The 22,421-nt window shown below is 38.9% G+C and overlaps 1 long non-coding RNA gene across 1 annotated transcript in view; it reads right to left on the bottom strand.

The window, feature by feature from the left end:
* The window catches only part of LOC103786875 (uncharacterized), a 565,497-nt gene that overhangs the window by 277,663 nt on the left and 265,413 nt on the right, over positions 1-22,421 (bottom strand). Inside the window, exons 7-8 of the long non-coding RNA XR_008625569.2 lie at positions 20,808-20,913; positions 15,703-15,938 (exon numbers count right to left, since the gene is read on the bottom strand). This is a non-coding gene — a long non-coding RNA (uncharacterized LOC103786875). The remainder of the gene's footprint in view (positions 1-15,702; positions 15,939-20,807; positions 20,914-22,421) is intronic.

Consider the following 22,421-nt stretch of genomic DNA (forward strand, 5'->3'; position numbering starts at 1 on the left):
GAATTTCCCTGTGATCCAGCAATTCCATTTCTGGTTATATATACAAAACAATTAAAAGCAGTAACTTGAACAGATATTTGTACACCCATGTTCATAGCAACATTATTCACAATAACCAAAAGATGGGAACAACTCAAATGCACATTGACTGACAAATAGATAAACAAACAGTAGAATATACATATAGTGGAGTATTATTCAGCCTTAAAAAAAAAAGAAATTAAGAAAAATTTGACACATGCTTCAAGATAGATGAACCTTAAGGACATTATGCTAAGTGAATAGCCCAATATAAATGACCAATACTAGGTGATTCCACTTATATGAGATACCTAGAGTAGTCAAATTCATAGAGACAGAAAGTAGAATGCTGGTGACAGGGGCTGGGGGAGGGGGAAATGGGGAGTCATTTAATGAATACAGAGTTTCCATTTGGGAAGATGAAAAAGTTCTGGAGATGAATGGTGGAGATGGTACACAGCAATGTGAATGTACTTAATGCCAGTGAACTATGCACCTAAAAATAGTTAAAATGGCAAATATTATGTTATGTATATTTGCCATAATTAAACATTAAATTCAAAAAAACCCAAACTTCCCCAGGCGTTTTCATACAGCCAAGTTTGAGAACCATGGAGTTATACCAAATGATTGTCTCAAGTAAGCCTGGACACATTTGACAGTTGAGTTCTTCTAGATGGAAACACAAACGGTTTTGCTCCATGCGATTCCCTGCTTCTAACACAGAGCTTGTCACAATTTATAATAATCCTATCTCCTTTATATTGACCCCAATTATGTGTCAGAAATTGTGCAAGGCCAATTGTTCTCAAAGATTAGCGAGCATCAGAATTACCTGGATGACTTGATAAAACTTGACCCGCAGAGTTAGGTATAGGTTATTGCGTTTCTAATAATTCCCTAATGGTGTTGGGCTGGGGACCACAGGTTGAGCACTACTTTGCCAAGCACTTTTTATGTTACAACAACATGTACAACAATCTATGGGGAAGGTATCATAGGGAGGCTGAGGCATCAACATATTAAATGATTTGTGCAACATTACACGCCAGGAGGTATCAGAGATGGGATTAAATCCCAGGACTCTCTTACTCCCAGTCCCCTCCAATTATTGCCATTTCACCGTGCTCTGCAAACGTGTCATTAAATGGATAAATATCTTTAGTAGGTTCTCAGCAGACTTCAATGGAAAACTAAAATTTGCTTAAAAATATTTTTTTAAAAAACTTAAAGTCAGTGGAGGGGACAGTCTTTTACAGACTTACTCAGTAGCAGTCCAAGGTGGTGTTTGCAAATGTCATCACTTGCCCATATTCAATCACATGCCATTTGGATCTAGCAGTGAATTTCACTTGTTAGCAATTTAGCTGATGGTACCCTTCCCCTGTCAAATTATTTTCAGGCATGCTCCCTCTTTGGTGCTAGAAATGTCTTCTCTCTCTTTCTATATATTTTTCTAACTTATTAATTCAACTTACCACTATCCCCAAGGAGGCCATTTTCCATGCCCACTGGTTGGTTTTTGTCTCCCCTCTTTAATCCTGATTTCTATTCACAAATAGACTTGAACAACTTCTTTTTTGCCCAAACGGTTCAAACATTATGTTATAAAAATAATGGGCAAAGAAGGACTTTCCCCTTATTAATATCTACAGAAAAGGGGGAAAAATCAGAGAAAGAAAAAGAAAACACATGTAGAGAAAAATAGGAAATAGCAAATAAGTTGGAATTCCCAACTAGTTGATATTCTTTATTCAAATGTTTACTTAATAATAGCAACAGCTACCATTGACTGGGTACATATTAGGTGTCAAACTCTGTGCCAAGTAAATAGCTAAAAAATACTATCTGTTTTAGTCCTGCCAAGAAAAACATCTGAGGTGGCTATTTTTATCACCATTTTATAGATGTGGAAATAGGCATAGACAAAGTTAGGTAACTTGTCAGATGTAGATAGCTGATATGCCTAGCTCTAAAAGTTGAGGCTTTCACCCATTATAATCTTTTATGCAAAAACGAAGGGATAGTAATGGATAAATATCTCTAGTTCACTCAGGTGATCTCACCACTTACAATCCATTCTCACGCTGCTAACAAAGACATACCTGAGTCTGAGTAATTTCTTTTTTTTTTTTTTTTTTTTGAGACGGAGTCTCGCTCTGTTGCCCACGCTGGAGTGCGGTGGCACGATCTCGGCTCACTGCAAGCTCCGCCTCCCGGGTTCACGCCATTCTCCTGCCTTAGCCTCCTGAGCAGCTGAGAGTACAGGCGCCCACCACCACGCCCGGCTAATTTTTTGTATTTTTAGTAGAGATGGGGTTTCACTGTGTTAGCCAGGATGGTCTCAATCTCCTGACTTCGTGATCTGCCCGCCTCTGCCTCCCAAAGTGCTGGGATTACAGGCTTGAGCCACCGCGCCCAGCGAGACTGAGTAATTTATAAAGGAAAGAGGTTTAATTGACTCACAGTTCAGCGTGTCTGGGAAGGCCTCAGGAAAGTTACAGTCACGGTGGAAGGGGAAGCAAACAGGTCCTTTTTCACGTAGTGGCAGGAAGAAGTGCTGAGCCAAAGTGGGGAAAAGCTCCTTATAAAACCATCAGATTAACCTACTCTCATGAGAACAGTGTGGGGGAAACCACGCCCATGATTCAATTATCTCCACCTGGTCCCTCACAAGACACGTGGGGATTATGGGAACTACAATTCAAGATGAGATTTGGGTGGTGACACAGCCGAACCATATCACCACTCAAGGAGAACACGTTGAGATTGTTTTCTACTTTGTGAACCTTATTTCAAAGTAGAATCCCTGATACTAATGGCTTGGTCATCTCTCGCCCACTAAAGTCGGCTTTGTGTATAAGTAGAGGATATCTAAGGAGGTTAGTCATGTATGGCTTTAGAGAATGGTCTTTGGAGTCAGACTGCCTCAGTTTGGATCCTAATTCTACCACAATATCTGTATAATATTGGACAAAATACTGAATCTCTCTGTGCCTCACTTTCCTTAATGGTAACACGAGGTAATAATTGTACCTAACTCATAACAATGTTGTGAAGATTAGCATGGACATCATGTACAGCTCTTAGAATAGTGCCCGGAACATTGAATGCTTAATACACATAGCTATTATTAGTGTTATTATCAAATTTCAAATAGTGGCCTTGTTTTATAATTATCATCTATTTTATGGCAAGATTTGGAGTGTTTTTACCAATTTCTAGATTGTGTTTTTCCATCTACCCTCATGGTATAACATGATACCATTAAAGCTATCAGGTGGCAAGACAGATGAGTGCCTTTTCCCATTTGTTTTTCTGTGAGTAATTACATCATAATTCTCCTGGAGGCTATAGCTGTGAAAGAACAACTCAGATTAACCATACCACCAAAATTTGTCCTGCAATTTCATGCAAAGTGACTTCACACAAGAAAAAATGTTTTCCTAAAATATGTGTATAGGCTATTGTAATATTTGTGGTTGCAAAATGAAAGCTATTCCTTCCTTTTGCTACACCCTTCAATATTTGCTCAGGTGCAATTTGATTTCCACATGAACTGATTCAGAAAACTTACCAGAGTTACAGAGAAGCTGTCATTTCAGCCTCTAGTAACTTCTCAAACAAAATCACTTTCCCGAAAAATGGTTACATAAAGTACCTCTAATAAATCTCTTCGTGTATTTGTGCGTGATTATAAACCCCATCGGCAATCTGCCTTTAAGCATGAGCACATTTTTAATCAAGCAGTAAAGTATTCCGAGTATAAAGTTCATCAAAGCTGGAGCTGCAGTGAACTGTTTTGTCCCCCTGGTAAAGGAGCTTGGCTGGAGAGTTTATTGCAGTTGCCCCAAAGTTCTGTTCCCTGTGCGCCTGACTGCGCTTCCCAAGTGGCAGGGAAGAGTAAACTTGAAGGAGATCATGTTGATTTTCTTATACTAGGGCCCATCATTCCAGATGGATCGCTTTTTTTCTTAACAAAAGAAGAGTTCACAAAGTCTATCCCTCAAAGACATCTTCATTCGACAATCATATGAGTAATAAAATAATAAGTAATGAGACAAAGCTCAGTTAACACCAGAAGTAGATTTTATATTTACAAAATATGAGAAGAAGTAGGCAAATTATGCAAAGGAGCATGGAACGCATGCTGTTTCAGCTCAGGGCCACTGTAGTTGGATTCCTATAGGATGTGTGATCGTTGGTAACTCCTCTACCAGGGCAGTGGCTTCTGAACTTGAAGCAGTCCACTAGTAATTTTATGTCTCTCTGTTTGCTGATTTATGTTTTAAATAAATGACATGTATTCCTTTAAATTGTAGTTGGAAATGTTTCACTGTTTTTTTTTCCAAGCCTGCATATATAATGACACAAAGGAGAATGAAGAGTAAAGTAATTTAAATGTGCTCCTTCACTTGCTTTAAACTGAGATGTGATTAATAAGTGAAGAAAAACATTTTTTAAGTAAATACCATTTTCAAATGTACATTATTTTATTTCAAAAATATGAGGTATATCTTCAGCTCTATGTTTACATGTATATTACATACATTTTTATTTTTATGCTGTTGACTTAAAAATAAATATTTAGACAGAATTTACAGTTAGCAGGTCAATGAGGCACTTAAAGTAGTCTACAAGTTCAAAAGCCAATAAAGTTTAGGACTCTGCAAATCTGGCTGGTATTCCAAGTTAAGCCATGTGTCATCAGTGACCTAGAAATGATGGTGTTGTTACTTTGAGGGAATGTGCAAATGATGAGCCTGGAGAGATAAATTAAGAAAGAGAAAACAAGCTAGAATAGTCTGGATGCTACACATTACTTAATTATCAGATTATGATTGAGTGTCTTGGTCCAAATGCTTAGTATAGTATGTCCTCACTTAACGTCATCAATAGATTTTAGGAAACTGTGATTTAAAGCGAAATGACATATAATAAAACCAACTTGACCACAGGCTAACTGATATAAACAAGAGTTAAGTTCCTACAGTGTATTTATGGTCACACAAACATCATTAAACTTCTATATAAAGGCCCAAACACTTCTAATATTAAACATTGAAATAAATGTGGGTTACACATTCATTTGAGAAAGATGAACACAAACAAACAAGATAATTATTTACCCGCTGATTCCAGCTCAGGCTTGTGGGTGGCCAGAGCCTATCCTGAGAACTCAGGGCAGGAACCAGCCCTGAACAGGCCTCCATCCCATCACGGGGCACACTCACACATACCCACACTCACACTGAGACCATGTAGACACACCAGTTAACCTAACAGGCACAGCTTTGGGATGTGGGAGGAAACCAGAGGACCCAGAGAAAACTCAAGCAGACATGAGGAGAGTATGCAAACTCCGCACAGACAGTGGCCCTAGCCAGGAATCCATTTTTCTCATCAACATTATCAGGAAATGATGTTGAATGAAACTATGTTATTCCAGGACCTTCTGTATTATGCTGATTCTTACAAGAAAAATACAGATGAAGATAGTTTTTGATCTGATGCTTTAATTCAGATTATTAAGTCAAAATAAGAGTAGCTCCCACTAATAACTACTATTCATGTCTTGTCTTTGCTATGAGGATCTTCTTGCCAGCCTGATGTTTCCATTGTAATCTTTCCCAAATGCTATATCCAAGGTTACTCAACTCTCGTCCTGCAGGACTCCTTAGAACGAGTGTCCTACGTCATTGACTCATCCCAGCTCCTTCTCTTTCATAAAGCCCAATACGTCTCATTTTTTCTCTACATTCCTCTACTATGTTATTATATTTTCATATATTTTTTAGCTGTCTAGATGAATAGTGTCTCTTCCATTGTCTGTGAATTTTGCTATGTTCATGGCACAGACAAAAATCATTCCATAAATGCCCCCCCCACCTCTCTCCCAAAAAGCAGCCAGCTACAATATGTGCAATCAGATTTCTTAAAACATGGAGGCAGAGATTGTCATTACTGCTTGATAGTGACCTGGCCTAGTAAAGAAAGGCTGTATGCAAGTTAAAAATGAAGATTTTTTCCTCAGTAACAAGTTTGAAATAAATTGAATTGAGACACTTTTGTTTGTACAGGTGGAAGGGATCTTAGTGATTACTTAGTCCTACAACTTCATTTAATAAAAGAGACACCTGAAGCCCAGAAAGATGGTGTCTTAGCTCTGTGTAGCCACGACAGACCTGGAGCCAAGTCCCTGGACTCCCAGGCAGGCTCTTGCCACTGCTCCACTCAGCTTCTCTGAGCCTGCCAAGTGATGGCCATTCTTGAGCTGAATCACTAGGAATGAATTCTCAAGCCCATGTTATTATCCATGTTTAATCACAAAATGATGGCAATTTTGAGTAAATCACTAAAATTCTCTGTATCTCATTGTTTCCATTTGTAAAATGTGTGGCCCTTCATTTGCATCAGTTCATTCAGAGGGATAAGTTATAGGTGTGTATATACATATTAAATGACATACAGAAGTCTTCTCAAAGCAAGTAGTACTTTTGAAGGCATCATTTAGAAATTGAGTTTTTCTCAACCAGCAATAGTATAATCAAGGGAGAAAATAAATTACTTTCAGTCTTGAAAGCAACAAGAAGACTCTATCTCTTATCCTCCAAAAGCATCATTTAATTACCCACAGTGATACCAACTCAATGGACCACCTATCCCAATTAAGTGGCAGTGCATGCTAATTATCGTTAGACTTAATTGGTTTCCCAATTCAGCAACTTTCCTGATCAAGTATGCCCCAGTTAAGCGGCGCTTATTGAACCACCTGAATCTTGCTTAGAAGAAAACAAAAGAAAATTTCCCATCTCAAGTTCAGCAAATAAAACCTAGTCTCACCAAGTCACACTAGCCAGTTTCTAATTAATTTTGCAAAGCATACACTAAGGTTGGGTACAGGAAATGTAACTTCTTCCAATTAGAAATATTTTATTAAAATCAAGTAAGATTAAGCAAGACATTTCAAACAATAATCAATAAATGTGTAAAAATTTATAGTTACTAATATATCCCCCCCTTTCTTTGTTACACACATTTTTATGACCACAATGCTGTGATTATTTCATCCTTTCGGATTTTCCAGCCCAAGATATACTGTGTTTGGTAATAATATATCTTGAAGAGTAGGTAAGCATAAAGAAAGAAATTATGTTCTTGGGCTCAATTTCCCAGAGAAATTTATGTGCGTATTTGTTTCCTAGCTTAAATTACGCTAGTAAAACATGAATGTAAAATTTGCTACTTGAGAACCACTCAGGACAAGGGGGACCTTGGTTGAGTGGGCTCCACAATCTGCATAGATCTTGAAAGATAAGGGATGAGTATACACTGGAAGGAGATATTCCTCCTTCTGGAAAGTTGAACATTTGCAGTGGCATATAATATAGACACACATGCTCTTGTATTAGAAGTTGTGTCTCTGGAGTAATTATTCCAGGTATGCTCAATGACAACTACATTCCCTCATTTGAACAGGTTAGTGGGACTTAAGAAAACAGATTGGCATTTTTGAGCTCTTCTTTGAGTAAAGCTAGAATTCTCACCTTAGACCCTTCCTACCAGAATGAGAAAGAGGGTAGCATAAAGTAAAAAAATAAAATAAAATAAAATAAAATAAGTGACTTCAAAATTCCCACGTTCCTCAGGTCACCCTGCAAAATGATGAGAGAAGAGAAAAGGTGGGACAATCTGGTGAAATCAGGTAATGTCCTGGGGCCAGTTTTTGCATTTCCTTCCGGGGCAGGAAAACTGTTCATATATATCTGGGAAAGAGCCCTGTGACTGTAGTGGCCTTGGTGAAAAGCCTGCTGCACAATATGTGTGGCACCAGCAGCAGTATCACCCAGAAGGATGTGTTGATGTACTGCCCAGTGGCCTTAGCGAGCCTTGCTCTTTGTAAGCATACTGGGTAGTCAAGGATTGCAGATCAGCAGGGAAATAGTGAAAAGAGCAGGAGCATACTGAGTGGGAGGGGGGCTGACAAAATGACAGCACACAAACTGGCAGGGAGGGGAGTGGAAAGCCACTTGGGATGGACTCTAGGCCTCTCCTTGACAAGTGTTGTCCCATCTCCTATGGTCACAAAAAGGCCTATCAAGGAATTCAAGGCTAATCAACAAGAAGACTTTAACCTTGTGGAGTTGGCAACAGTCTGCAAGATACATTCTCAGAAGCAAGGAAAGGATTCTTCAGAAATTGCCACGTTATGACTATTGTAATGATATTGCATTGGTCGGGGGTGCTTCTTATGCCACTAACAGAGAATAATAATAATAGTAACAAATAATATTGTTATAGTTGATCTCAGTTTTCTTTGGACTGGCTTAAAATACTTTGGTTTTGGGCTCATGGTTCCAAAAAGGAAACAAAATGTATAACTTAAAGTGATTTACCTCTTTTTCAATAATCTAGCACACATTACATAAGAGTTGGTGGAGGCTGCTACAAGAGTAGAGCCAGTTATTGGCAACATCAAAACATAGGAAGACACCTAAATTTCTAAGATGCTATTTAATTAATATCAGTGTTCCCTACAATATGTAAAATCACCTCAAATACAATTTCTATATTCTACTCATAATTAAATTAAGCTGTTTTGGCCTAAAGCAGAGCTGGGAAGCAGAATCATTGAAGGTAGGACTGGAAGGGAACTCAGATATCACTTATTCCCAGACACTCATGTTACATCTAAGGAAATAAAACTTTAATCACTAAATGAGTTAGCCCAGGAAAAACCATGTTTCCCGATTATTATGTAGTACTATTTTTGTTATCCATGTGGGAAGCCTCCTAAGTACTTTCACTGTGCTTTCTGGTCTCTTCCTTCTTACCAAACTAGGAAGAGATCTGATACTAGGTATACACTGCTGTGTTTTCTGAAGACCTTTCTTCCAAATCTGATAGAATCAAATAGCAGTATATCTTGATATGTTGATGTTTTCTATCTGCCAAGGGAAACTTCTCTGAGAAAATAAAGAAAAGTTCATTTCTGGACATGGCTGGATAGGTGGGCAAGACCAGAGGAATCATGGCTGTTCCAAGTGCTGGGGAATCATTGCAATCCTTGTCAGTGAATAAGTGATTCAGGTTCGACTGTAAGATGAGTGAAAAAAAATAAAATAAAGAAAGATCTATCAAGTAACCAGCAATACTAGTTACAGTTATTTATGTGGACTGCTAAACTGTTGGCCTGAATTATCATGGAACAACACGTATTATTATGTGTCAGATTAACTTTGTTGTAAGTTGCATTTCATTCATTTTCTGTCACTGGCAATTATTGAACACTTTCTCTATACCAGATTACTCTTCTTTTTCCTTTCTTTTCCCACTGAGCTCCAAGTTTCCCTTTTTAGTATTTCCCTGTCTTCCTCCTTATCTCTGGTGATAACCTTATCCCTGTTATAACTGACTTCATTGGTTGCCTGCCAACAGCTACTCCCTATCTTTGTTAAAGAAACAACATTTTGTTCACATATACCCATATTCTTTTTTCTCTACAGCCATATTTTTGAGGAAAGGAAAGCCCCAGGCCCAATAGATTTTGGTTTGTCTAAATTAATTCTGGTCACTTCATTTTCTTTTCAATGATGTGTTTAGGAAGGACTCGGCTGTGGCTAATGAGATATGAAGGTAAGGCTACTGAAAAAGCTCCACAGAAAGATTTCTTAGCTCTTAAAATGAAACTCCAAAGGAAAATATGTGGAGTATTTTTTTTCACCATATCTTGACTTTACATGAAAATATAAGTAAGAATGCGATGGATGCCGGAAGCTGTAGCAACCATCTTGTGACCATGAGGAAATTAGCACATCTAGGGATACCAGATAAACACAGCAGATACGAGAGATGGGAAGAACTTAGATCCTCTATATTTTTGAACAACTAAATTGCCTGACACTGAGCCACCCTACCCAGGATTATGTGTTATATAAGACAATACAATGTTCTTATTACTTAAGCCTTTTGTTTAGATTTCATTTTACTTGTTGCTAAGTCCATTTCATAATATAGTAGTGACCTGGTTAAGTGAAAAGATTTTAAAGTGAGACAAACCAGTATTTAAGGGCTTGCTCTTCCACTTAATATCCGTTATTTAGGCCGGGCGTGATGGTTCACGCCTGTAATCCCAGCACTTTGGGAGGCCAAGGCGGGTGGATCACAAAGTCAGGAGATCGAGACCATCCTGGCTAACAAGGTGAAACCTCGTCTCTACTAAAAATACCCAAAAAAATTAGCCGGATGTGGTGGCGGGCGCCTGTAGTCGCAGCTACTCGGGAGGTTGAGGCAGGAGAATGGCGTGAACCTGGGAGGCAGAGCTTGCAGTGAGCCGAGATCGTGCCACTGCACTCCAGCCTAGGCAACAGAGAGAGATTCCTTCTCAAAAAAATAAAAAATAAAAAAACTATGTATATATATAATCTGTTATTATTCATCAAATCTAAAAATGCATAATATAACACATAGGATTCATTAAAAGAAAGTTAGTTCATAATTAAACAGTGGCTCTGGGTAATAGCAAAAATTAACAAGGTAAAAAGGATATTTAGAAGGAACATCAGAGACAATATCAAAAGGCATAAAGCATGCAACTGTGATCTAGACTTATTTTAAGTCCAGAATTTATCTTCCCAGAGCATTGAGTCAGAACTAATGAACTTCTAAAAGCTCTGAATATGTCTAGATTTGAAACACAGAAAATTATTAATTGAAACAAGATTTTATTGGGCATCTTTTAACACATTGTCATGCCCTGTAGGTTATGCAAGGATGAAGACATCTAAGCAAAAGTGAAGTTTGAGAAAATAAAGAAAATATAAAATATTTCATCTAAGTATATGTATTTATGTATACTTTAACTTAAGTATATATAAATCATGCATTCTTAATTCTGCAGTAGACTTGCCTTCAGGATACAATCTGATTGAAAGTGCCTTGAAGGCAAATCGTTGGTCTAGGAATAGTAGAGGAAGAAGGCCACTTATAAGAGTGAATTAGACAGGGTAAATATCTTCAAGAATAATTCAGGGGTGTCCAATCTTCTGGCTTCCCTGGGTGACATAGGAAGAAGAAGAGTTGTCTTGGGCCACATGTAAAATATACTAACACTAACGATGGCTGATGAGCTAAAAAAAAAAAAAAAGTCACAAAGCAATCTCATGTTTGAACAAAGTTTACACATTTGTGTGTTGGGCCACATTCAAAGCAATCCTGGGCCACATGCAGCCCACGGGCCACAGGTTGGACAAGCTTGGAATAATTGATGGGTCATACAGCTTATCCAAAAATGAAGGAGTGGAAAAGAAACGCAGTAGGAAAAGGGATTCATTTGTTCAACAAATACTGAATGATCACTACATGCTAGGCAGTATGACGGGTGCTTGGAACACGTGTCTTTTCTCAGAGCTTTCAGTTAAGTTTACCATTCAACCACTCATACATACCACCCACACATGTCTGATATTAACTTCCAAGGTAAAGTATTAAAAATGAAAATACTAATTATATTTCAAAATTGCTTAAAATATTTATATTGGTTATATCCCAAGAGCAATTTAATAGTTTGATGTATTTTGTCTTACTTTTAAAGAAAAATGTATTGTTATTGGAGAATCTCTACTAGCAGTTGCTGAAAAAGAACCTGGTTCTGGGATATTCCAGAGAGCTCTGGCTGAGTGACATTCTCTGCTGATTTACAAAGTGGCATCAGATCATCTTTCCCACACCTGGAGCAGCTCAGCCAACAGCAGCTTGCAGGTGTCACTCAAGTCTGGCTAAAGGCTGGCTCCAGCAAGTCTAGCCAGGACCTGGCTTAGAGATTCCCTGTCCTGGAAGGGCCTACCTCCCGTGAGTGTGGGCCCCTCCCACCATGAGTACATGTATGTGGGTGGTTGGGAGTATGTACACTCCCCCTTGTAACCCTCCATCCATCCATTTCAGCGTCTAAATAGTATCAAGCCCTTAAAATAACATTAAGACACGTTCCAGCTTGCCCTGCCAGTCAAAGGAAAAAGGAGAAAAAAAAAAAAAAAATTGAAACCCTGCATTTCAGAACCCCAAGGGCTTTTTGATTTGTTAGGTTTAGCGGTTTAGAGGATTAAAAAGGCAGAAATATTAGGAAGAAAAAAGAAAAAAGAAAGAGCCAGCATATTAATTGAAGCAAATCTAATGAGATGCTGGGCTACAGGAAAAAAAAAAAATGGTTCTACTACCTGAGCAAATCTTATTTATTATTCTTGCTTTACAATTAAAAATTTAAAAACTAATAATAATTTCCTAGACATTTTTCTTTTTCTTGCTATGCTAGTCACATTTCCCAAATCCTTTATCAACGCTGCTCTGCATATGAATGGGCTGTAATTGAACTGTCACATTCATGAAGGTCAGTAACCTTTCATTAGGAAGAATGTGCCTTTCTTGATAAATTGTAAAGTCCCAGAGGATTTGAAAGCATATTCAAAAAAAAAAAATTCTGTCTACTATACCTTGATGAACAAAATGCAGATTTTTCTCTGTTATTTTGTGCATGAGGCAAGAGAGCGATTGCTTGTGTTTTTATTTAACATGCTTTTTGTGTGGGGTTTGTTGTTGTTGTTATTGTTTGGGTTTTGGGGGGTTTTTTGAGCCAAGGGAGGGGAATTCTCTCCACAGCCCACCAACCTTGGCTTTTTGTGTTTTTTGTTTTGTTTTGTTTTGTTTTTGTCAGCAGCACTATGCAAAATTGTCTAATGGAAGCTTTTCCTGAGTCTTTAAGCAAAATGAAAAACTTAAATTTCCTTTCTTAAAAAAATAACACCATTCTCTCTGCTGTTTTAAAAAGTAGAAATTATGAATGCTATTCTTTCCCCTTGTAGTACACTTCAGCACTTGCTATGGAAAAGACCAAAGTCATTATGTGGAGATAAAGACCTACCTGAGTGATGCATATTCTGCTAACCCCACCCTATGATTTAGGCAGTGATTAACACGGACAAGCACTCAGCATCCCCACTTTTGTGTTGAAGATGGCTGACCCCAGAGTGATCCAGGCCCTGCCAGGGATGTCTGCTTGTGCTTCTGCGTAATTTGACTTGAGACCCCTCTGGGGATTTTCAACCAAAGCTTTAGGCTCACTCAACCAGCACTAACTCCCAGCTCCCCTTTAGTTCAACCAGTCTTTCGTCCCAAACTACAAGTTATGTGTAGCTTTTAATGTATGCTTGTATTTTAAATGGAAGCTATCTGCCAATTTTGAAAACAGTTTCTTTATTCAATTTTATCAACTTTAAATTGGATTCAAAAGATTGTTCTGGCATTATTGAGATTGAAATGCACATAAACTACTTAACAGGACATCTGAAAGATATTAGTGCAAAGACTAAAATAAAAAGACATGAGGAACACAATGTACCACGGTTTCTGCCATAATGATAGGCTCCATGCTTATTTGATACATTTAGGGCGTCAATTCCTTAAGAACTTTCTCACTGCCCAAACATGTAATACATAATCTGTACATGAAAAATTTAAATTTCTTATGAAACAAACAGAAAATAGAAGGATTTTAGCAGAGAAATTCTTTTTACAAAGAATGTGGTCTTCATTTGTAGGTCTATGTGGTTGCATGGTGGGAATAGCAAAGAACTTTCTATCAAAAAAACTAGTAATTCCCTACAGTATTAGGTAGGTTCCAACTAAGAAAACAAAACCTATACCAGATAATTCAAAAGAAAAAAAATGTAATGGTGGGAAATGTTTTTTGAAGATATGAAAAGAGCTGAGAGAGCAAACAGGGAAGGTAACAACTGCAGAAAGTGGCTACCACTTTAGGGCTACAGGGACAGTGAGAAGAGGTGGTGTTACTGGGGCCTCAATGATGACTGCAGCTGCCAATACCTGTGCATTGGGATGTTGCAGCTAAGATGTGCAAGTACAGCTATGAAACATGATTTCAAGGAAATCAAACTAATGATTCAACCAAGTACATTAGAATTGGCCTCCAAACAGCTCAATTGGTAGAAGCTGGAACTATGGTAAGCCTGCCTGGAGGGAGCTGGCAATTTGAAGAAAAGAACTGGCTAGTGGGAGCTAAAGCCACTGATGAGACACAGCAGTGACCTTGCTAGGCAGAAAGAAACAGGGAAATCATCTACTGTCTCCTTCCCTCTGGTGCCAGTCTCCCACTAGAGCCTCCCCTTGTTACCTGGAAGCAAGCTGGTAAGAAAGCCTGGAAAAGGTTGATGTAGGTTCAAACCCTAGTAGGATAGGGATAAGGGCATGGAATGCATTTCAGAGCTAAGAGGGATGGTCTGCAGTACCATTGGCTTTTTTGTATACATTCTCACAATGGGTAGTCTAGGGCAAACACTATTGTAGGGTCCTACGAATAGGATATATAGGCAGGAAAATAACAGCATTAAATCATGGCAATAAAATAGACAATAAGTTCTTAAATTCATCCTAATAGCCAACAAAACAACTCCTGAGCAATTTCTCAAGAAGTAAAGGAAAAAGAATCTTCATAAAGAAAACCCATTTTGCCAGCAAAATGGCCAAACCTAACCATTTTCAATGTTTTGACTAGGTGGAACTTATAAAAAAGTATAGTCCCTGTTATGAATCTCACCAGGGCAAGATCAATACTTAGTTCACAATTTCCTGGGATGGGTTTGATGATTCTTGTTGGGTTTAGTTGGTGCTCATTGCAACCACCCATACATGTGTGTTCAGATGCTGAGAACCACGACTGTGCTTAAAACCATGATTTCAAAGAAATAAAACTACCTTTTAGAAAAAGTTTGCCAGAATTCACCCCAAAATAGTTTTTTCTTCTTTAACCCCTTTGACAAATTTAAATATTTTAAAATATCAAACTAAAAGTCTTCCCAATACTGCAGATAAAGATAGAATATTCTTGGATGTACATAAGATTTTATTTTGGATTATTGTTATTTTTATTTTGTTTTGTTTTGTTTTGTTTGTTTTTTGAGATGGAGTCTTACTCTGTTGCCCAGGCTGGAGTGCAATGGCATGATGTCAGCTCACTGTAACCTCCACCTGCCAGGTTCTAGGGATTCTCATGCCTCAGCCTCCTGAGTAGCTGGGATTACAGGCATGCACCACCACGCCCAGTTAATTTTTATATTTTTAGTAGACATGGGGTTTCACCATGTTGGCCAGGCTGGTCTCGAACTCCTGACCTCAGGTGATCTGCCTGCCTCAGCCTCCCAAAGCGCTGGGATTACAGGCATGAGCCACTGTGCCCGATCATATTTTGGATTATTATGTGCCTTTTTTTAAAAAAAGAAATGATTATTCAGGGGATTCAGAGTTGTTTTTGTTTGTTTGCTTGTTTTTGTTTTTGGTTGGAACTTTTAATCTTCCAATCTTCTTCCAATTATTCTGGGTTACTTTTCCCTGTGCAGTTGAGAAAGAGTTGAGATGACTGACTAAAAGGGAAGGAGCCTTTTGACATAAGCTCAGAATTTCTAAGCCACTGGAGAAGACTGGGTTACTCAGTCTTCACACCCACATGATTCCTTGGGTCAATGATGTCCTTGCTCTGACAGCGGCTTTCAAATTAGAATCCCACAAGTTCCCCAAAAGTATAAAGTAATGTTTGAAGGGAAAAGAGAAATATAAGGTAGAGGTATGTGTGGGGCGGGGGGGAGGGCGGCGTTCTGTGCCCTCGAATCCTACCTCAATCATAGGAGCTTCACGAATTAGGGTGTAGATATTGTGGTTGGCTTCCTAAGCCATTTCATCACATTCTTCACCAGTCTCTCATCCTGCACGATGAGGAGCTGACTGAAGTCCTTAAGCCAATTATGTAAACTCATTGTTCCTTTTACTGATTGGTTCAGCAGTTCAGGCAGAAGCCAATCAGCAGATGCCATGCCCCTGTAGACATTTGAACCAGGTTGACCCCTTGAGACCTAAAGAAAGGAAATTAGTTCTGTTAGGAGAGAAGTGCTTTCTCCAGCCACATGTGAACAAGGAAGAGTTGCCGCCCTGCATGCACTTGGAGCCATCTGATGACTACTGGGGGAATCATTCTTGGGATCAAATAACACTGGCATGGTTAGTACAGAGAGAGAGTAAGAACTGGTCCCTTGCAGAATTTATCAAACAGCTGACTCAGTCAACCCTAAAGCTCAAATGTCTTCTTATGTAAGATAATATTTTTCCTTTTGTTTAAGCCTGTTTGAGTTGGATTTTCAGTTACCCGCAGTAGGAACTATCATAATTGATACAATGTCCCACCTATAAAAAGATGAAAAACACTGCTCTAGGGGAACTTCTAAAAAACCGTACATTTCAGATAGGCATTTTAACTGATATTTTTCACTTTTCTAATTCTAAAGAAGTATTCTGACCTTTAAAATGGATTTTAATATAGTGAAGTTTCATGTTTAGAAGTCCTTCTTTTGTTTCAAAGGGCCTTCTTACTCTGTAAGTGTTAAGCTTGTACAAATGGGCTTAAAAAAAATCTGCGCAGTTGAATAAGGTTTCTGTTGTTGTTGTTGTTGTTGTTTTCATGTTTACATCCTCTATTTCCCTTTCCTTCCTTGTGACACTTCCAACCCTTCTCTTTAGCCCACACTGTGATACTGCCCAGACTGTCCCTGGGCTGCTCAGGATTTTGGTCTAGGTCCTAACTGGGTCTGTCCACTCTAAATATATATTCTGCTATGTGGTCTTCCCTGCACCCCAATTCTCACTTAAAATGCAGCCACTGTGAGTTGTTCTCAAGTCAGCTTGGGGGAATCATTAATAAATTTGTTCATGCTGAATTCTTTATGACCAATAATGGCAATGGAAACCTTAATTAGGAACCAGTGCACCTTGTACACAATAGAACGTCTATGTTTGCTTGGTCAATAGAAAGGTTAGGGAAATGAATATATGAACCCATCTATAGAGTATTTATGATTGATCAGAGAACTCTTGAAATCACATTATAACCCTCGCAAATGAATCTACAATAGAATCTCAGGCACAGTGAGCCTTCCTTGGACTGGTTCTGAGAAGAGGCACCTTTCTCAGGGTTACTGGAATCACAGCATTTATTTAACCATGTACTTCACGCACAGAGCCAAAGCCAGTGGCAGAGGTATTCATAATAAAAAAGGCCTGACTGCTGGAGACAGGTGTTGGGGGAAACTCCCCCACTCTTAAAGCTAGTGTGAACACCATCCAACATTCAAAGAGCTGCTCACGAGTCTCTGCTGCGGCCTGGCAGCCAGTCCTTCCAACCCTCTTTCCATTCTGTGCTGCCTCATGTTTACACAGTGAAAATGAAACTGTTGCCAGTGTTAATACAGCATAATTTATAAGCTGAGAAGAGAACTCAGCATGCATTCCCTTTTCAAGCGAAACAGACTGTTACTTTCAGAACCAACTGAAGGGTGGAGACAGTTCTTGGAAACCAAGGCAACTGCTGATTCCCTAGATCCTTTCCGCCTCACAGGATCTGCCTCTCATGAGGCTGGCAGGACCAACTCACAGAAAAGACGGGTAATGAAAAGCCTCTTCCCTGAATTACAGAAGGGAGATTCATCGGATGAAGCCATTTTATTAGACTCCAAAAATTCCCTTAAACCTCCATTACAGAAAAGGGACTCAGGGGACTTGGGGTCAGAGGCCTCGCTTATTAGAGAAGGACTATAACACTGAATTAATTTCTCATGCATTAGGTATGATTTCAGAGATACCTGAAAGCCAGACTCTATCTCAGAAGCTGGACAGAGGGCACAATTTCCTTTGGGTTTGGTAAAAGATGCCTGTATCCCTATCATACCCATCCTCCTTCCTGCTAACATAGTAACTGAGATTGTTTAACTACATGCACACACACACACACACACACACACACACACTCTTCCAAACTCTAAGACCAATCTTGCCTCAAAGAGAGCAAAAGGTGAGGTGTTCTAGGGCAGTTGCTGACCAATGTTAAATCAACCTTGCTGGTCCCATCCTAAATGGAGAGGTAGTTAGGCCTGTCTAAAATTGGGTTCCTACCTTTTCTCTAGGTCTTAGGGTGATTTTTATCCGGTCTCCTAATTACTGAATTTATGACACTTCTTTTAGGAATCTGCCCTGCCAGATACTCCCTGAGGGCCTAACTATTGACTTCTCTAAGAGCTTGGGTTTGAATTGGACCTTGTACAATGATACCCGCCTTCTTGCTATGCCTTGATGTTTTAGACTTATGGTTAAGCTCACCTTCCTTCCTATCTGCCTGTTCCTGCCATCATTTGCTGCCATGTTTAGAGCCCCAGCCTCTGCCTAGCTCCATGCTATCTATCTGAATGACAACTAAACCCCAGTTATAATAGAGTATTGAGCCCTAGATCCCCCTTGGGACATGATGCTCAGGATCATAATGGGTCAATTATGCTGATTATCCTCTCATCCCCACCATTACTGATAATGAGCCATGGTACTCAATGTAATGTTAAGGAGAGGATGCTCAGGAGCAAACTGGAAGGTGGCTGCTGCCTGGGAGGAGTATGATAAAGACCCTCACATCACATTCCACTTTCATGGCTCCAACTTGCACAGCTAAACACACATCCGTCCTTCTGTTGAACTTGGCCTTGGTCTCCAAGATCCAACCTGGCACTAGAAAAGCATGTAACTGGGACCCCTATCGCAGCTACCTAGTATGTTTTGAGTTCCTCAGTGTCTAAGAGACTGCCTTACACAATACTTTCCTTCTTCATTTCCATTGCTAAACCACACTGATATCTTTAGAATGAGATGTGTTATCTCCTATAGTCCTATTGCACTTAAAACTTTATAAAGATATAAGCTCCCAATCCGTAGCTAGACCATCAGAACCTTGTTGGAAATCAGGCATTCAATAATTATTTACTGCTACTGTTTTTGAGTGTAATATCTAGATGAGAAAGAATGAGACCTGGGACAGATACATTTTTATTGTGGAAAAGAAATAAGCTATGAAGACATAAATTTGCCTTTGGGTTTTCTATGGGTGGGGAGTGGAAGACACATGCTTACATAGACTAATGGGCTAGGGGTGTGTCTTTGGGATTCACTCAGCTGTAGCATTGCCAGGGACCAAACAATCCAGAACCAATAATGGTCAACATAGAGACTGGACTCCCAGCTCTTTGGGGCAACTGACCTTCCCCACCATTTCCTGTATTTTCCAAATACCCAGCTCATCCTAACCCACTTTTGACTAGGAAATATGTTAATCAAACCAACATGAATATAAAGACATTTTGTTCCATGTGTTTTGAAATTAATCCCAGAAGCCTATAAAATGTAGTTAAGTCAAAGAAAACAGTATGGAAAACTATGTTGATTTTCCAGGGCACATTAAATGGAATTAAGGTAAGTATTCTCTTTTCCATGAGCTTTCTAAGAGGCATACGAACAGAGACACTGACAATGTAAGGTCAAAGCACATATAAAAGAAAATTAAATTAAGTTTAGCCTAAAGCTGCCTCCTTACATATTTCAAATTTGGCATAAAGGTTTCTTCATACATAGTGAACTGTAATCTACCTGGATGTATAAACAGACTGTAATCTAGTCTTGTGCTAATCACCAAGTTTTGGGCAAAGGTGGCCAACTATTCAAACCCTGTTCAAATAAGGCAAATGCCAAACTGGAAGCAACCTAGTTGTTTCTGTATCTGACTTCTGTTTTCCATACCTCACTTTCCTTTTTCTGTCCATAAATCTTCTTTAACCATGGGGCAGCCCCGGAGTCTCTCTGAATCTGGTTCACGGGCTGCCCAATTCATAAATTATTCTTTTCTCAATTAAACTCTGTTAAATTTAATTTCTCTAAGGATTTTTTTTTGTTTTCTTTGTTTTTGTTTTTTTACAAATTCATGGCTTAGTTAAGCAAATCTTGTTAAATAAATATTGTTTTAAACCCAGAAATATGTCCAAGTACATGATCTTTATAAATAACTCAGTTCATACTCTCTGTTGATCTCATCCACTCACTTGTTCCTGCATCTGCCTTTCTGTAAGCAAGGACATCCTGATGGCTCATGGGAAGATGACCTCTGGCGCTTGCCTCTGGCCACCTGGGTTTTCTTCAGCCACACTGTTTGATGTTGCTTCTGTGACCTCGGTGTTTCACAGACTGACCAAGTTTTGTCTCCTCTTAAAGCCACTGAGTACATGTGACATGGGGACAAGGGTCCACACAGGTGGTTGTCTTAAACACTGGCTACCACATATAGGAGTCCTTTAGGGTAACACTTCACATATGTGGTAGAAGGAATTTTAAAATAATAGAATTTTTTTTGCTTTGTTTTAATATTTCATCTGACAAGACCCAGCAAGACCTTTCTGATCAGCTAAGCAAACCAAATTTGAACAAAACGTATTTTTTCTTTTTGGTTCCCCAAAAGCTAACCAATACAAATGGGATAGATAAAATTTGAAAATGTCAGACTTTTTCTTAAAAGTATTACAGGCTTAATTATCTTATTATTTTATGAATTAAACTGTGAAGATGAAAGATCAAGATAGCATTGCCCATTACCTTAGAGAAGGTAAGTCTGTGTTCCAACTGATATGTACATTTTTCCTTTCATTCATTCTCTTTCTCGATAGTTTCTTAAAAAGTTTACTTGGACTTGGCTGGGTGCGGTGGCTCATGCCTGTAATCCTAGCACTTTGGGAGACCAAGGTGGGCGGATCATCTGAGGTTAGGAGTTCAAGACCAGCCTGGTCAACATGGTGAAATCCCATCTCTACTAAAAACACAAAATTTAGCCGGGCGTGGCGGCACATGCCTGTAATTCCACCTACCTGGGAGGCTGAGGCAGGAGAATCACTTGAACCTGGGAGGCAGAGGTTGCAGTGAGCCAAGATCCCACCACTGCACTCCAGCCTGGGTGACAGAACAAGACTCTGCCTAAAAAAGAAAAAACAAACAAACAAACAAACAAACAAACAAAAAAACAGTTTACTTGGACTTTATGAAGGCCTAAGTGAGTGTTTAAATAGGATGTTTCTAACTCTTAAAAATTATAACATATTGAATCGGCAGAACACAGGATTTTTAGAGAAGTGAAACTCCTCCACATGATACTGTCATGGTAGATACATGTCACTATAAATTGGTGCATACATTCATACAGAGAACGTCCAATATCAAGAGTAATACCTAATGTAAACTATGGACTTCAGGTAATCATGGTGTGTCAATGTAGGTTCCTCAGCTGTAACAAATGTACCTCTCTGATAAGGATGTTGATAACAGGGGAGGCTATGCATGTGTGGTGGCAGGGGTATGGGGGAAATCTCTGCATTCTTCTCTCAATTTTGCTGGGAACCTAAAACTCCTCTAAAAATAAGGTCTATTAAAAATTATAAATATATTATATACAAAAATAATATATTTTTATATGATAACAGGATTCTACTACATTCAGACACCTCACTAGCTTTAACCTCCCAGAATAAATAATTGGGAACCATGTTGCATTCTCATTGTTTTGAGTTTCAGGATATTAACATAATGATAAATACCCTCTACTAAAGTACCCTTTAGTAGATTGTATGGCCCTGGGAGGTCTTCAATAAGTCAGGGACACTTTCACCATCTGAGTATCTTTTTTTTTTTTTGAGACAGAGTTTTGCTCTCGTCAGCCAGGCTGGAGTGCAATAGCGCCATCTCAGTTCACTGCAACTTCTGCCTCCCGGGTTCAAGTGATTCTCCTCCCTCAGCCTCCCAAGTAGCTGGAATTACAGGTGCCTGCCACCATGCTGGCTAATTTTTGGATTTTTAGTAGAGATGGGGTTTCACCACATTGGCCAGGCTGGTCTTGAACTCCTGACCTCAGGTGATCCACCTGCCTTGGCCTCCCAAAGTGCTGGGATTATAGGCATGAGCCACCATGCCTGGTTCACCATCTCAGTATCTTATACTTTAGATGTCCCCGTGCTCAATTCCTTCACATATAAATAAGAAATATTCTGACTTTTGATATTTTGCAAGGTTTAACTAGTGGATATTAATAAATATATTTAGACTCACATTAGAATGAGCCAATTATATGTAGTGGCAGGGAGAGAAGGCAACCCTGCCCTTCTTTTGGGAATAGTACAAAAGGCAGAAGTGCAATGCTTCTCTAATGTATGACTAATTTATTTGAACTAGTTAATGTCTTATTCTTGCACTTTCCAAACACCTCAGGAGATTGTGGGTGTCAAACAGTTGGAAAAATTTAGGCATTTCAACTCCTCAATTCTCCATCTCTAACAGCAATGAGCATTTTAATAGAATGCTCATTTAGCAAACATTTAATAAGCATTAATAGAATGGTCATTTAATAAACATTTATTCATTCATGCTAACATCAGATTCAGAAAGAATCACAATCTTTTTCCTTACCATCTGAAAAATTAAATTAGATACTT

The sequence above is a fragment of the Pan paniscus genome, chromosome 5 (genome assembly GCF_029289425.2).
Source record: "Pan paniscus chromosome 5, NHGRI_mPanPan1-v2.0_pri, whole genome shotgun sequence".
Lineage (NCBI taxonomy): Eukaryota > Metazoa > Chordata > Mammalia > Primates > Hominidae > Pan > Pan paniscus.